The sequence below is a fragment of the Aotus nancymaae genome, unplaced genomic scaffold (genome assembly GCF_030222135.1).
Source record: "Aotus nancymaae isolate 86718 unplaced genomic scaffold, 86718_ANA_hifiasm-v0.15.2.pri h1tg000076l, whole genome shotgun sequence".
NCBI classification, from domain to species: domain Eukaryota; kingdom Metazoa; phylum Chordata; class Mammalia; order Primates; family Aotidae; genus Aotus; species Aotus nancymaae.
Genome location: NW_026988491.1, coordinates 15036154 through 15049492, shown reverse-complemented (window position 1 = coordinate 15049492; position 13339 = coordinate 15036154). Strand labels below are relative to the sequence as shown.

The 13339-nt window shown below is 53.6% G+C and overlaps 2 long non-coding RNA genes across 4 annotated transcripts in view; one reads left to right on the top strand and one right to left on the bottom strand.

The window, feature by feature from the left end:
* Positions 1 to 1146: 1146 nt before the first annotated feature.
* The window catches only part of LOC135271252 (uncharacterized), a 28906-nt gene continuing 16713 nt past the window's right edge, over positions 1147 to 13339 (bottom strand). Inside the window, exon 3 of one of the 3 annotated variants that reach the window (XR_010339373.1) lies at positions 1147 to 3760. This is a non-coding gene — a long non-coding RNA (uncharacterized LOC135271252). Of the gene's footprint in view, positions 3761 to 8574; positions 9731 to 12987; positions 13160 to 13339 lie in introns of those variants that run through there. The other 2 variants (XR_010339374.1, XR_010339375.1) reach the window with 2 other exon arrangements.
* On the top strand, positions 8131 to 10416 carry LOC135271251 (uncharacterized). Its single transcript, XR_010339372.1, has 2 exons — positions 8131 to 9107; positions 9793 to 10416. It is a non-coding gene; the product is annotated as an uncharacterized LOC135271251 (long non-coding RNA).

Here is a 13339-nt window from a genome sequence, read left to right as displayed (position 1 = left end):
TCCTAAATTTCTTGTTCAGTTTCCTTTACACGGTGAGGTCTGGATTACCCTGATTTCCTTAATTTACAAATTCAACTTGTATTTCAACTAGCTAGCATGGATGCCTTGCCCTCCTCCTATGCAACGGATATATTCTGGAATCAACATTAAACTGCATAGCAAGTTCGCATTCTCTGAGTTTTCTTTCTTTTTTTTTTTTTTTTTGGTGTTTTGAGATGGAGTTTCACTCTGTCTAGAGTTTTCCTTTACATAGTGTTTTTACTTGACTAAACACAAAAATAAAATTTGTTTCCATAGTTCAAAATTCAGTGCATAAGATTAATTAATATGTAGAAACTGGAGAGAAAAATTTGAAAGATATGACCCTTTTTTTCTGTTTTCAACTTGAGCAAGGTTTCTAAAGGATAGGGTCTAATTTATTAACAGTGTAAGTGAATAAAATTGGTTGAATAGTTTTATTGGAATTAAAAGGATAATAGGAGAGTCTTTCACCTCTAACTACTTGGCTGATAGATCTCTTATTTACGGTGCAGATAGTTAAAACCAGGGGCAATCGACATGCTTTGCATGCACGGTTTAGTAAAGGAATATTTAGTAGCTTCCCTTTATCATTCTTTTCCCACATCTGTAGAGTTGACGGATCCTGGACCACTGCAGGCTTTAGCCTTCTGCAGGGAATTGATCTGATAAGATTCAGTGCTGCTAATGTCTGAATTCTTACACAGAAAGAAAAAAACTCAAATCCCTTTTTATTTTTCAGGATACCTCTTTTATTTTCTCTGTAGAATCAAAATAATATTCGTTTCTCCAGGGAGAGAGAGTGACAGAAAATTGATAACATATTCTGTGAATAGCTGAAAAAGGAGCGGGGCGAGCCCCGGGACAGCGGCCTGGCTAACTTCTGCCCGGCGGTGCCCTTCCCAGAGCGTGCCCTCGCCGCCGGTGAGTGAGGACGGGACCCAGAGTGGGCAGCGGGAAGTGGGGCCCGCACGGGTGCGACTCCGACAGCGCCGCGGGACAGAGGGAAACTGAGGCCGGAGCCGTGGACCGGATATACGAGGGGGCGGCCCGGGGCAGCACTTGGGACTCGGTTACCGGGTCAGGGGCGGGAGCGGCGGGCAGCCGAGTCCGGGCCGCAGCCGGGGTTCCCGCGCCGGCGGCCTCCAGTCCGGGGCTCGGGAGGGGAAACTTGGACAACCCCGCCCCGTCCCGCTCCTGGCAGCGCGGCTTCTCCTGCAGGAAGCGCGGTCCCAGGACTGGCAGATGCTCCCTTTCCCGCCCATTCCGCACATAGGCAATCCCCCGCGGAGCTCCCTTGAGGGTCTCAGAATGTCTGGGAGACCTCGGGCTCCTGATTCCCCGAGACATCCCGTTTCATAGAGGAGGAGAATAGCTCAGATCGGGGAAGTTTTTGTTTGCCCACGGCCGGTTAGATGGCCCCTGTCCCTGGATTCCCAGTGCGGGGCCGAGGTGCGCTGCAGCTTGGACTGAGCTTCCTGTGAGCCGAGCAGCCTCTAGGACCTGTCTGTTCCCCTTGGCCCTTGCAAAGAAACGGGAGCCCAGGTGGGAGAAGCGGGCACTTCCTGATGTGAACACGCTGCTCGTGGGGGCAGCTTCCAGAGGCCATGGCCTGGCGTGGGCTTGGAGCCCCTCTGGCCAACCTGCCATGGCCTGGCCATACCCGATACCAGTCATGTGCCCTGGGCTGGATGGCAGGAGAGACAGGACTTGAGGCTGTCCCAGCATGAGCTCAGGCAGGGCGAGGACATCAAGGGTGGTGGTGTACAGGAAGCAACCGCTCAGCTCGCCTGGCACACAGCAGGCCCTGCCCCTAAAGGCCTGCTGCCAGAACATGGGCGAGGCCCGGCGTTTGTGGAGTCAATGGGGCCTGGGACAGGGCAGCGTGAGGCAGGTTTCCACTGGCGGTGAAAGGGGCCGTGTAACAAGGGCAGGAGAGCCAGTCTCAGCCCAGCAGGGGCAGGCGGCCCCTGAGTCTCCACCTGACTGCTGGCAGCCCCACGGGGAGGCTCTTCGGGAATCCTGGGCCCCCAGGGGAGTGCTGGAAACTGGGGGAAACTGAGGTTTACAAAAGCAAAGGCCATACATGCAGGGGCCAGCACAGGCAGACGACACGGAGGCTGCCACACAGGGCTCACCCATGCAGCCAGGTCTTCTGCAAGCACCAAGGACTTTTTGTGGGAGAGGCTTCCAGTCCCCGCACACAGGAACCCTGCAGCACAGCTCCCACGGGAAGCATGCTGGGGCTGTGGCACAGGGTGAGCTGTCCCTACCCTCCAGGACACGGGGCTGACCATAATCCTCCCAGAGCCCTGCTGGATCAGGAGGCACTGAACACACAACCCACAGGTGCCTGATGGGCAAAGCAGACCCCAGCTCTGTTCCCCTTTTAAAGTGAAAGGGACGGCCAATGTTCCAGTTCTCAGGCTGGGAGCAAGTTCAGGAGTATTTATCTTATTGTGCTTGTATTAGGTTTGTTGGTTGGCCCATCCTAAGTAAGTGGATGAGCATGTGATGCAGGGCAGAGCCAGGCCTTCGGGGTGACCGTGGGCAAGTGAAGCAAGGGGTGCTGCACACAGATAGGGATGGGGTGAGGACGGAGAGCTTGTTGGGGCCTGGCAATTGTGGAGATTCAGGGGGACGAGGGCCTGGAAGCAGAAAGGCTCAGAAGCAGGTGGGGCTGAAATGAACACTCAGCCTCCAAATCCAAGACCCTGGATCCCTGGCCCCCACTAAACATGGCTGGCAGTGGGGTATGTGGCTGCAGGCCCCACAGAGACCGGGAGCTCCCAAGGCAGCCACTGCATCTAACGCACCTGCTCCTGGGCCTGAGTGTCACAGAACTCACTTCACTGAACTTGAAGGGGAAGGTGAACCTGAGCACGCACGGGTGGAGGTGCTGGGCTGCCCATACTCGGGGTGGCTTGCTACTGCCCACTCACAGCTGGAGGAGGACGCGGGAGAAGCTCTGCAGAAGAGACCAGACCCCTGCCCAAAGAGCTGTGTGCATGGACACAGGGGCCCAGCAAGTTTCTCGAAGGTTCCACAAAACCTTTGGCAGAGGGTTTTGTGGAAGGCCTGTCCTAGGGATAGCAACTCTTGGTCCCTGGGGGCAGGAAGCCTGGGGTACAGTCTCAGCTCTGCCCTAACTACCCTGTGGCCTCGGCAAGGCCAGGCCTGCTCCGAGTCTCGGGTCCTCAGGTGTTCTGGGGCCCATCCTAGATTCCAATTCAGCAGGACCAGGGAAGGGCTGTGACCAGGGAGGAGGAAGGCTGACCTGTACCCTTAACCTGGAGGGTAACCTTGAGGAAAACTGGAACTCCTCATCCCCTGTAGTAGGACCACTGTGGCAATGAGGCGGCTGGGAGGTGCTCCCAGGCCGCAGTCCACCCAGACTCCACAGCAAAGCCCTGTGTTGCCACGAACACTACTCTGAAGCCCTGATGGACACACTGCTGGCCACATGTGCTCACCACAAAGCTGTCCTGAGGAAGATGTCCAGTAGTGGTGAAGGGCCCAGGAGCGTCTGCAGTTACTGCGTCTCCCACCTTTCACCAAGTGAAGGTCGTGGTGACATCCCTGGCCAGGCTCCTACCTGTTGGGGTCAGCCGCCTGGAGCCCGCTCTCCCTGGTCACGATGACCTTGTAGCACAGCTCGCTCCCGGGGTTGGGCTGCCTCCTCTTCCTCCTCTTCCACTTCCTCCACTTGCATGATCCCAAACACTTCCCCAGCATCGAAAACCTGGGGGCCAGAGCTCGGGTCAGCAGGGCTGCGGGCAGGAGACCCCACCCCTAATGCCTTCACCACTGGCTGGGACTTCTGCTCCAGAAAGCCACCCAACGTGCCACACCCAGGCCTCAAGGACAAACATGTCTCCTTCAGAAGAGTGGGACCTGTTTAATGCAACTGCACAGTCTTACGGGAGGGGAGATTGATGCTCCTAGAGAAGTCAGGGTCAGAACAGGGACCTGATGTACCCACCATCGCCTGAGCTGTCATCCAGAGCCCTTTGTCCCACGGGACACTGTGCATGGAGATGGGACCGTGAGGACTCACTGGAGGTGTCTCTAGTCCATCCCCCTCGAATTACAGGGAAAGAGAGGCCCCAAAGATAAGAGAGGGTGGCTCCAGTCACACTGGAGGTCAATGGGAGTCAGGATCTTGGTGACCAGGGGGGACACCCTATTTTCCCCCTCCCCACAAGAACCTTTCAACACTAGGATAGCTGAGGCAACTCACAGAGAAGCCTCCTCCAACCCGGCCCCACCAAATCAAGGCCAACAGGAAGCGAAGGTCCAGGTCAAGGCAGGACAGGGAGATAAGGGCCTTGGTCCTGCCTGTGTGGCTAGTCAGGCAGGCAAATGACCTCTTCTGGTGTGTGTGGACCACAGGGGTCCCTGGCCCAGCCACGCTTTCGTACTGTCTGCCACGAGCCGGCACGGGGGGCTTCTGGGCAGATTCTGGAGCCAGGCCGTGTGGGTTCAAATCTTGGTTTCACCACTTCCTAGACAAGTGACCTTGAAAAAGTTATTAACTATCCCTTGCGTGTTTCCTAATCCACACAGTGGGAATAACAGAACCTCCCTCTGAGGGTTCCTGGGAGAATTAGATGACTCATACCCAGAGCTCAGAGTGGGGCTCGGCCACAACAAATGCTCTGTAAGCACGTGGTGCCGTTGTTACGCTTCTGAGACTCAGTTTCTTCAGGACAGATGGAATGAAATCAACAGCGTGCATGAAGTCCTGGCACACAGCAGAGGCTCAACAGAGACCAGTTTCTCCCTAAGACCTAGTTCCCACTGGATTAAAAACAGCAGTTGAAAAGGCTGGGTGTGGTGGCTCACGCCTGTAATCCCAGCACTTTGGGAGGCTGAGGCAGGAGGATCATGAGGTCAGGAGTTTGAGGCCAGTCTGATCAACATGGTGAAACCCCGTCTCTACTAAAAATACAAAAATTAGCTGGGCGTGGTGGCGGGCGCCTGTAATCCCAGCTACTCAGGAGGCTGAGGCAGGAGAATAGCTTGAACATGGGAGGTGGAGTTTGCATTGAGCCGAGATCATGCCACTGCACTCAAAAACAAAAACGGCAGTTGGAAACTAACTCCTCAGGCACAGGCGGCTCTTGTGCACTGGGCAGGACCTGCCCTGTGGTGGCATGAGGATGACACTCGTGGCCTTGCCCAGGGAGCTGAGTAAGGTCTAGGCCACCTGAAGAGTATCAGGTAAATTGCTCTGGGGCCTGGAGGGCCTGGGAAGACTTCATGGATGAGGAACCATCATCAGAGGCCAACTTCGAAGGGGAAGATTTAAACATGAGGCTGTGTGGTGAGGATGGAAAGGAACTCCAGGCAGAGGGAGGAGCGAGAGCGAAGGCTGGAGGCAGATAGCCCAGGGTGGAGCAAACCAGGGGTCACATGCACCCGTGACAAGGGGCATGCGGTTCTCCTTTGTCCTCAAGGTGGGTCTGGGGAGGCTATTGCTTTCTGCAGTTTAGGACTGGGGAGAGGCTAAGACCTTAGGCTTCCACTCCAGTACTCCAAATCCCCAGGGGACAGTGTGAGGCTGAGGACAGAGAGCCTGCCTGAAGCCTGGCTTGGCTTCACCCCAGCTGTGAAGTCCCTGAGTTATTTCCCTTAACCTATCGTAATTGACTACCTTTTGGGCTGCGCTTTGCATGCCCGCCAGGAGGCACTGTAGCATCTGGTCTCGGCGGCGGCAGCCATCCCAACCGTCCTGATAATCCCAGTTAGGGTCGGCCTCGGGGACTGCTGCCGCGCCTACTGGCATCTGGTTGTTAGTCAGATGTACCTGATTAGTGTGTTCCCGGGCTGCTGTAAAAATCCGGTCACGCTCATCTGGGGTATGGGTGGAGGATAGGATTACAAATGTGTCATGCCAGGTTAAATCATATGCCTGAGTAAGGTAGCGGAATTCTTTGGTGTAAGCAGTAGGATTGGTGGAGAAAGATCCTAGGCGTTTCTCAATGGCTGACAGATCAGAGAGGGAGAAGGGAACGTGCACTCGGACAATACCCTCTGCTCCGGCCACCTCGCGGAGGGGGCAAAGGAGGGAGGCTTCGTCGCTAGGAGCGCTGCGTGAGCGGATGTGTGCACTAACGGGAGAGGCTAGGTTGGAATTAGGAGATGGAGGACAGGGGGGGATTGTTGCACCTTCATTATCACCCTTATCATTACTACTGTCATTACTGCAACCTTTATCATCACTACCTTCAGCATTATCACCATTACCATAACCTTCATTATGATCACTACTACTTTCACCATCATCACTATCGCCTCCATCATCACCTACGACATACTACCGCTACCTTCATCAGCATTACTACTTTCATTACTACCACCGTTATTAACAGTCATCTTTATCTCGAGGGCCTGAGTCGGTTAGTTAAGGTGGCCTTATTCGGTAGGTCCATTGGGGAGGCGACGTGCCTCGAGGGTGGCTGAATCTGTAACTACTGCATAGGCCGCTTTTTGTCGTCCCTCAGCTGTCACTATTGAACTCCCATTTACAAAAAGGCAAGGTCTGGGCTAGAGAGAGAAAGGTTAGAGGCCCTCCTCAGGTGTAACAAATGCATCCATTAGCTTAGGACAGGAATGGGCGGGGGAGGGGGAATGGGATGGAAGAGGAAACAAAGTAGCCAAGTTGAGTAGAGAAGTGAGAGGAAAGCTGACTGAAGGATTTTTAAAGAGAAAGTAAGACTCAGAGTGTAGAGGAATGGTAAAGAAGGCATTTTTTTTTCTTTTCTTTATGGAAAGCCCTAGTTTGGGTAGGTCTTGGGCTAGGCATCTTAATGATGACTTGGGGTCTAAGCGGGACTTCTGGTTCCCCATAGTTGGCTTTTGTGGGGCAGTCGAAGGTGAGGAAGGGATAGGAACAGTACTACACCCAACACGGGCAGAAGAGTTCCTTTCCCGGAGGAGGTGGCTGAGAAAACCTACAGGCTATAATGATTATAACAAGGAAGAAAATAAAAAGAGACAGGGCTAGGGCTATCTGCCACATGGCAAAATTAGAGGTTACAATAAAGACAGTACCACATACAAGACTGACAGACAAAGAGTGGGTGCCCCCCAAACGGGAGACCAGTCTGATGCCTTCCCGGCCACGTTCCCGTGGAACGGCGGGTTGAGGCCCACACAAGCCCCGTAGCTGTCAGGCCATGGGACTACACATAAACTCACTCACTCACTCACTCACTCGCACCGGAATTAGGAAGAAAGGGAGAAAAATAGAGTTAAAGTAGAAAGCGGGAGAAAGTAGTTAAAAATAGAAAGCTGCCGCCATCTTAAGGGTGCGGTCCAGCCGCAATCTTAGGTGGAAGAGAAAGCTAAGAGTGTGAAGCGGCCGCCATCTTAAGGGCGTGGTACGGCCACCATTTTGAGAGGGAGAAAGAGAGAAAGCTAAGAGAGAGACAGAAAAAGAAAGAAGCCGAAAATAGTTTTTTTTTTTTTTTAAATAAACGGGAGCCTTTTATGCCAAATGGGCTAATTTAAAACAACAAATTTAGTATGAGCCGGGGGTAATGGGGCTTCTGAATACCCACACCTTAATCGCTGCTGCGGGGGTGGTCGGAAGAGCGGCTAAGCGTCCCAGGTCATGCTTAACGAGCACTGACAACGAGAGGGTTCAGGAAAGTGGGGATGTCTCCCTCCAAATCCTGACCCTGACCTTGTGCTCCCCGGTCCGGCGTTGAGTGGAGGAATCAGTTTCCCCCAGGAGGGGTCTTACAACTCCTCCCGGGTATCGGCACCACTTGTAAGCTTTGTTCTTGGGTTCTTGCCACGTTTGAAATAAAGAAACTGAGGCCAGCACGAAGATAATCCAATGCGAAGGAATTTATTCAGGCTCCCGGGTGAGGTTCTGTGGTCCAGACAGGAGGGGCCGGAGAAGTCACGCGGACTCCTCTCAGGCACGGGGTTTTATAGGGAGTGGAGGTGTTTGATTGGCTGTGCCCAAGGTGAGTGGGAAAAAATGGAGGGGAGTGGGACCCGGATGGAACAAAATGGAGGGGAGTGGGGCCCAGATAGGACAAAATAGTAGGCAGGGAGAGGGGCCCAGATAGGACAAAGTAGTAGGCAGGAAGACAAAATGGCAGGAACAGGGTGGGGCCTGCAGAAGACAAAATGACAGGCACAGAGTGGGGCCTGCAGAAGACAAAATGGTAGGTAGGGAGTGGGGCCTGGATGGGACAAAATGGTATCAGGTAGGTTCTGATGGGGCTTTTTTCCCAGACTCCCGGAGAGGGGGAGGGGGTGTGTCTGAGCTCCCGGAGAGGGTAAGGGGGCGTGTCCGAGGCCCCGGAGAGGGGGATGGGGTGTGTCCGAGCTCCCGGAGAGGGGAAGGGGTGTGTCTGAGCCCCCAGAGAGGCAACCGGCCCTGCTCTGTCACCAGCCCCATTGAGATGTCATAAGAGCCCAGCTGCCCGGTGCCCCACCCGGACACAGACTAGTGGGTGACTCAGGACTACCCTCTCCATTTCTGACCATTGTATTGGTCTGTGCACAACTTTCCTAACATGGGAAATTTATTAAGTGTGTTTTTCTTTTTTCTTTTCTCTTTCGTCTTTTTTTTTTATTTTATATTTTTACTAAGTGTATTTTGTTCCTGGGTACACCGCAGGCTCCAGCAGCAGTGGCAACTGCAAGGGTCACCTCCAGTCCACACAAACTCTTCAGCCGGCCAGGTTCACCCCGCAGTTCCTGCGCGTCTGCCTGCCCCACCATGGTCACCTAATGTCCACGAAGACTCCTCAGCTCACCAGGTTCACCCCGCAGTTCCTGCGCATGCGCCTGCCCCGGGAGGGCTAAACTCTCATCGCTTCACCTTGTCCCCCGAGCCGGGTCTTCGACTTTGCATAGTAGTCAGCTGCAAGATCTTGAGCTCCAGCAACCAACAGTGGGACCCTCCTCCCCGGGTCTGGAGGCCCCCATCGAGAAAGAAACCTGTGCTGCCTCCACACAACTTTGCAGGCAGCAGAAACACCGTGGGGACAGCGCCGGGCCAGACCCCAAAGGCGGAGGCGGGGGCGGCGGAAGAAGAGCTGGAAGCGATGGAAGTGGACGATGAGGTAGAGACCCAGGGGCAGGAGGAGGAGAAAGGGGGCCCCTGTAGCAGTGGGGGAGCAGCATCTATCTCGAGGCCCCTGGAGACTCAGGGAAACCTCGCTTCCGTCGACTGCAGTCCCAGGGCCTTAAAGGGAAATGTCCATAGCAGGAGCCTGACAGAAATGAACAGGGCTGACAAGGCCCAGGTGCCTGTGAGTTTCCACTCCAAGGGCCATGGAGTGCCCAGCGCACACAGCCCTGCAGGAGGCGTCCTTCCCTTTGGGAAGCCTGACCCAGTGTGGGGATCACTCCAGTGTAGAGACCCCTAAGTGTCTCCGCCATAATGGAGTTTGAGCCCAGACACGTTTTTCCCCCCTGGAAGCAGTTGAGCTGAGGGAAAGAAGGAACTGAAAGGAGTTTGATATTGCAAAAGTCTATTTCTGGTTCACTGACCTAATATTATGGCTGGGTGAAGGCTGTGTGGTTTTATTAGACATTGTGTTTCTTGAAGTTTTTGTACTGGGCTAGTTTTATCACTTTGTTTGCCAAGTATTCACTGAAGCTTGTGATTATTCTCATGCCATTTGAAATTGTTGTCCTCAAGATTTATCGCTTGCTTTGACAGTTGTAAAATGTTATCTTATTCCTGTAAGTAGAAAAGGTCATCTGTTTGTTTTATGATTTTTTGGATCCATCTTTACGTACTAGGTGCTGGGGAAAGACCACCTCCGCAGTTCCTCGGATTCCCCCATGGAATGGGAGGACACCCAGCCCAAGGATGCTGCAGCCCTTGCAGCAAGCAGCTGTTCCCTACCCACAGCTGGCAGCCAAAGTCTCCGACTGGTCCCTCCCCAGGAATGGAGGTGGGGGAGAGCTGAGGGGCCCCTACCCGCTAAACGTCCCCGCCGATCCCCGGAAGGATTCGGAGTCACCACAGGCAGACGTACAAGACCAACATCCAGGACACTCAAAAAGCGGCATGGGAGAATAAAGATGTGATCAACTGCAGTGCCAGCCAGCCTGCCCCGATCTCTCCCCACCCTGCCCCAATGACTCCCCACCCTGCCCCAATGTCTCCCCACCCTGCCCCAATGTCTCCCCACCCTGCCCCACGCCACCTAAATCTCACCCTGACCTCAAAAAGCGGTGGGATTCCAGGCATGAGTCAGCATGCCAGGCTAATTCATGTGTAATCTCACATGCATTCAACACAAGCACTGTAATTTGAGGTGCCAATCACCAGAGAAATTTGATTGGAAATGTGTATGGCTACAACTTTGATTTGGACATTTCTCTCCAACTAGTGTGAATAAAAATGTGCTTTTGATTGCATTGATTCCTCTGATTAGAGTACTACAAATTATGCCAAACTCATCCTAAATTTCTTGTTCAGTTTCCTTTACACAGTGAGGTCTGGATTACCCTGACTTTCCTTAATTTACAAATTCAACTTGTATTTCAACTAGCTAGCATGGATGCCTTGCCCTCCTCCTATGCAACGGATATATTCTGGAATCAACATTAAACTGCATAGCAAGTTCGCATTCGCTGAGTTTTCTTTCTTTTTTTTTTTGGTGTTTTGAGATGGAGTTTCACTCTGTCTAGAGTTTTCCTTTACATAGTGTTTTTACTTGACTAAACACAAAAATAAAATTTGTTTCCATAGTTCAAAATTCAGTGCATAAGATTAATTAATATGTAGAAACTGGAGAGAAAAATTTGAAAGATATGACCCTTTTTTTCTGTTTTCAACTTGAGCAAGGTTTCTAAAGGATAGGGTCTAATTTATTAACAGTGTAAGTGAATAAAATTGGTTGAATAGTTTTATTGGAATTAAAAGGATAATAGAGGAGTCTTTCACCTCTAACTACTTGGCTGATAGATCTCTTATTTACGGCGCAGATAGTTAAAACCAGGGGCAATCGACATGCTTTGCATGCACGGTTTAGTAAAGGAATATTTAGTAGCTTCCCTTTATCATTCTTTTCCCACATCTGTAGAGTTGACGGATCCTGGACCACTGCAGGCTTTAGCCTTCTGCAGGGAATTGATCTGATAAGATTCAGTGCTGCTAATGTCTGAATTCTTACACAGAAAGAAAAAAACTCAAATCCCTTTTTATTTTTCAGGATACCTCTTTTATTTTCTCTGTAGAATCAAAATAAGATTCGTTTCTCCAGGGAGAGAGAGTGACAGAAAATTGATAGCATATTCTGTGAATAGCTGAAAAAGGAGCGGGGCGAGCCCCGGGACAGCGGCCTGGCTAACTTCTGCCTGGCAGTGCCCTTCCCAGAGCGTGCCCTCGCCGCCGGTGAGTGAGGACGGGACCCAGAGTGGGCAGCGGGAAGTGGGGCCCGCACGGGTGCGACTCCGACAGCGCCGCGGGACAGAGGGAAACTGAGGCCGGAGCTGTGGACCGGATATACGAGGGGGCGGCCCGGGGCAGCACTTGGGACTCGGTTACCGGGTCAGGGGCGGGAGCGGCGGGCAGCCGAGTCCGGGCCGCAGCCGGGGTTCCCGCGCCGGCGGCCTCCAGTCCGGGGCTCGGGAGGGGAAACTTGGACAACCCCGCCCCGTCCCGCTCCTGGCAGCGCGGCTTCTCCTGCAGGAAGCGCGGTCCCAGGACTGGCAGATGCTCCCTTTCCCGTCCATTCCGCACATAGGTAATCCCACGCGGAGCTCCCTTGAGGGTCTCAGAATGTCTGGGAGACCTCGGGCTCCTGATTCCCTGAGACATCCCGTTTCATAGAGGAGGAGAATAGCTCAGATCGGGGAAGTTTTTGTTTGCCCACGGCCGGTTAGATGCCCCCTGTCCCTGGATTCCCAGTGCGGGGCCGAGGTGCGCTGCAGCTTGGACTGAGCTTCCTGTGAGCCGAGCAGCCTCTAGGACCTGTCTGTTCCCCTTGGCCCTTGCAAAGAAACGGGAGCCCAGGTGGGAGAAGCGGGCACTTCCTGATGTGAACACGCTGCTCGTGGGGGCAGCTTCCAGAGGCCATGGCCTGGCGTGGGCTTGGAGCCCCTCTGGCCAACCTGCCATGGCCTGGCCATACCCGATACCAGCCATGTGCCCTGGGCTGGATGGCAGGAGAGACAGGACTTGAGGCTGTCCCAGCATGAGCTCAGGCAGGGCGAGGACATCAAGGGTGGTGGTGTACAGGAAGCAACCGCTCAGCTCGCCTGGCACACAGCAGGCCCTGCCCCTAAAGGCCTGCTGCCAGAACATGGGCGAGGCCCGGCGTTTGTGGAGTCAATGGGGCCTGGGACAGGGCAGCGTGAGGCAGGTTTCCACTGGCGGTGAAAGGGGCCGTGTAACAAGGGCAGGAGAGCCAGTCTCAGCCCAGCAGGGGCAGGCGGCCCCTGAGTCTCCACCTGACTGCTGGCAGCCCCACGGGGAGGCTCATCGGGCATTCAGAGTTGGAAGAGCTCTTTTCCCTGTATCCCTCTCCAAAGCCCTTCTTACTCTGTAGTGATAGGTCCCACAACCCAGATTAAAGATAATATTCTGGCCAGGTGCGGTGGCACATGCCTGTAATCCCAGCACTTTGGGAGGCCAAGGCAGACCTCGAGGTCACGAAGTCAAGAGAGCCAGACCGGCCGGGCGCGGTGGCTCATGCCTGTAATCCCAGCACTTTGGGAGGCCGAGGCGGGTGGATCACGAGGTCAAGAGATCGAGACCATCCTGGTCAACATGGTGAAACCCCGCCTCTACTAAAAATACAAAATATTAGCTGGGCACGGTGGCGCGTGCCTGTAATCCCAGCTACTTGGGAGGCTGAGGCAGGAGAATTGCCTGAACTCAGGAGGCGGAGGTTGCGGTGAGCCGAGCTTGCGCCATTGCACTCCAGCCTGGGTAACAAGAGCGAAACTCAATCTCAAAAAAAAAAAAAAAAAAAAGAGAGCCAGACCATCCTGGCCAACGTGGTAAAACCCCATCTCTACTAAAACTAAAAAAGTTAGCTGGGCGTGATGGTGCACACCTGTAGTCTCAGGTATTTGGGAGGCTGAGGCAGGAGAATCGCTTGAACCCAAGAGACGCATGTTGTAGTGAGCTGAGATCACGCCACTGCACTCCAGCCTGGTGACAGAGCAAGACTCCATCTCAAAAAAAAAAAAAAGAAAAAAAAGACAATATCCCGTGATCCTTTCTCCTCTTCTGGGGCACCTCCCTTGGGACAAACAGGGCATCTTGGCACTGCCATGATAGTGGCTTCCTGTCTGTACACATGCACATGTACACACACACACATACACACAC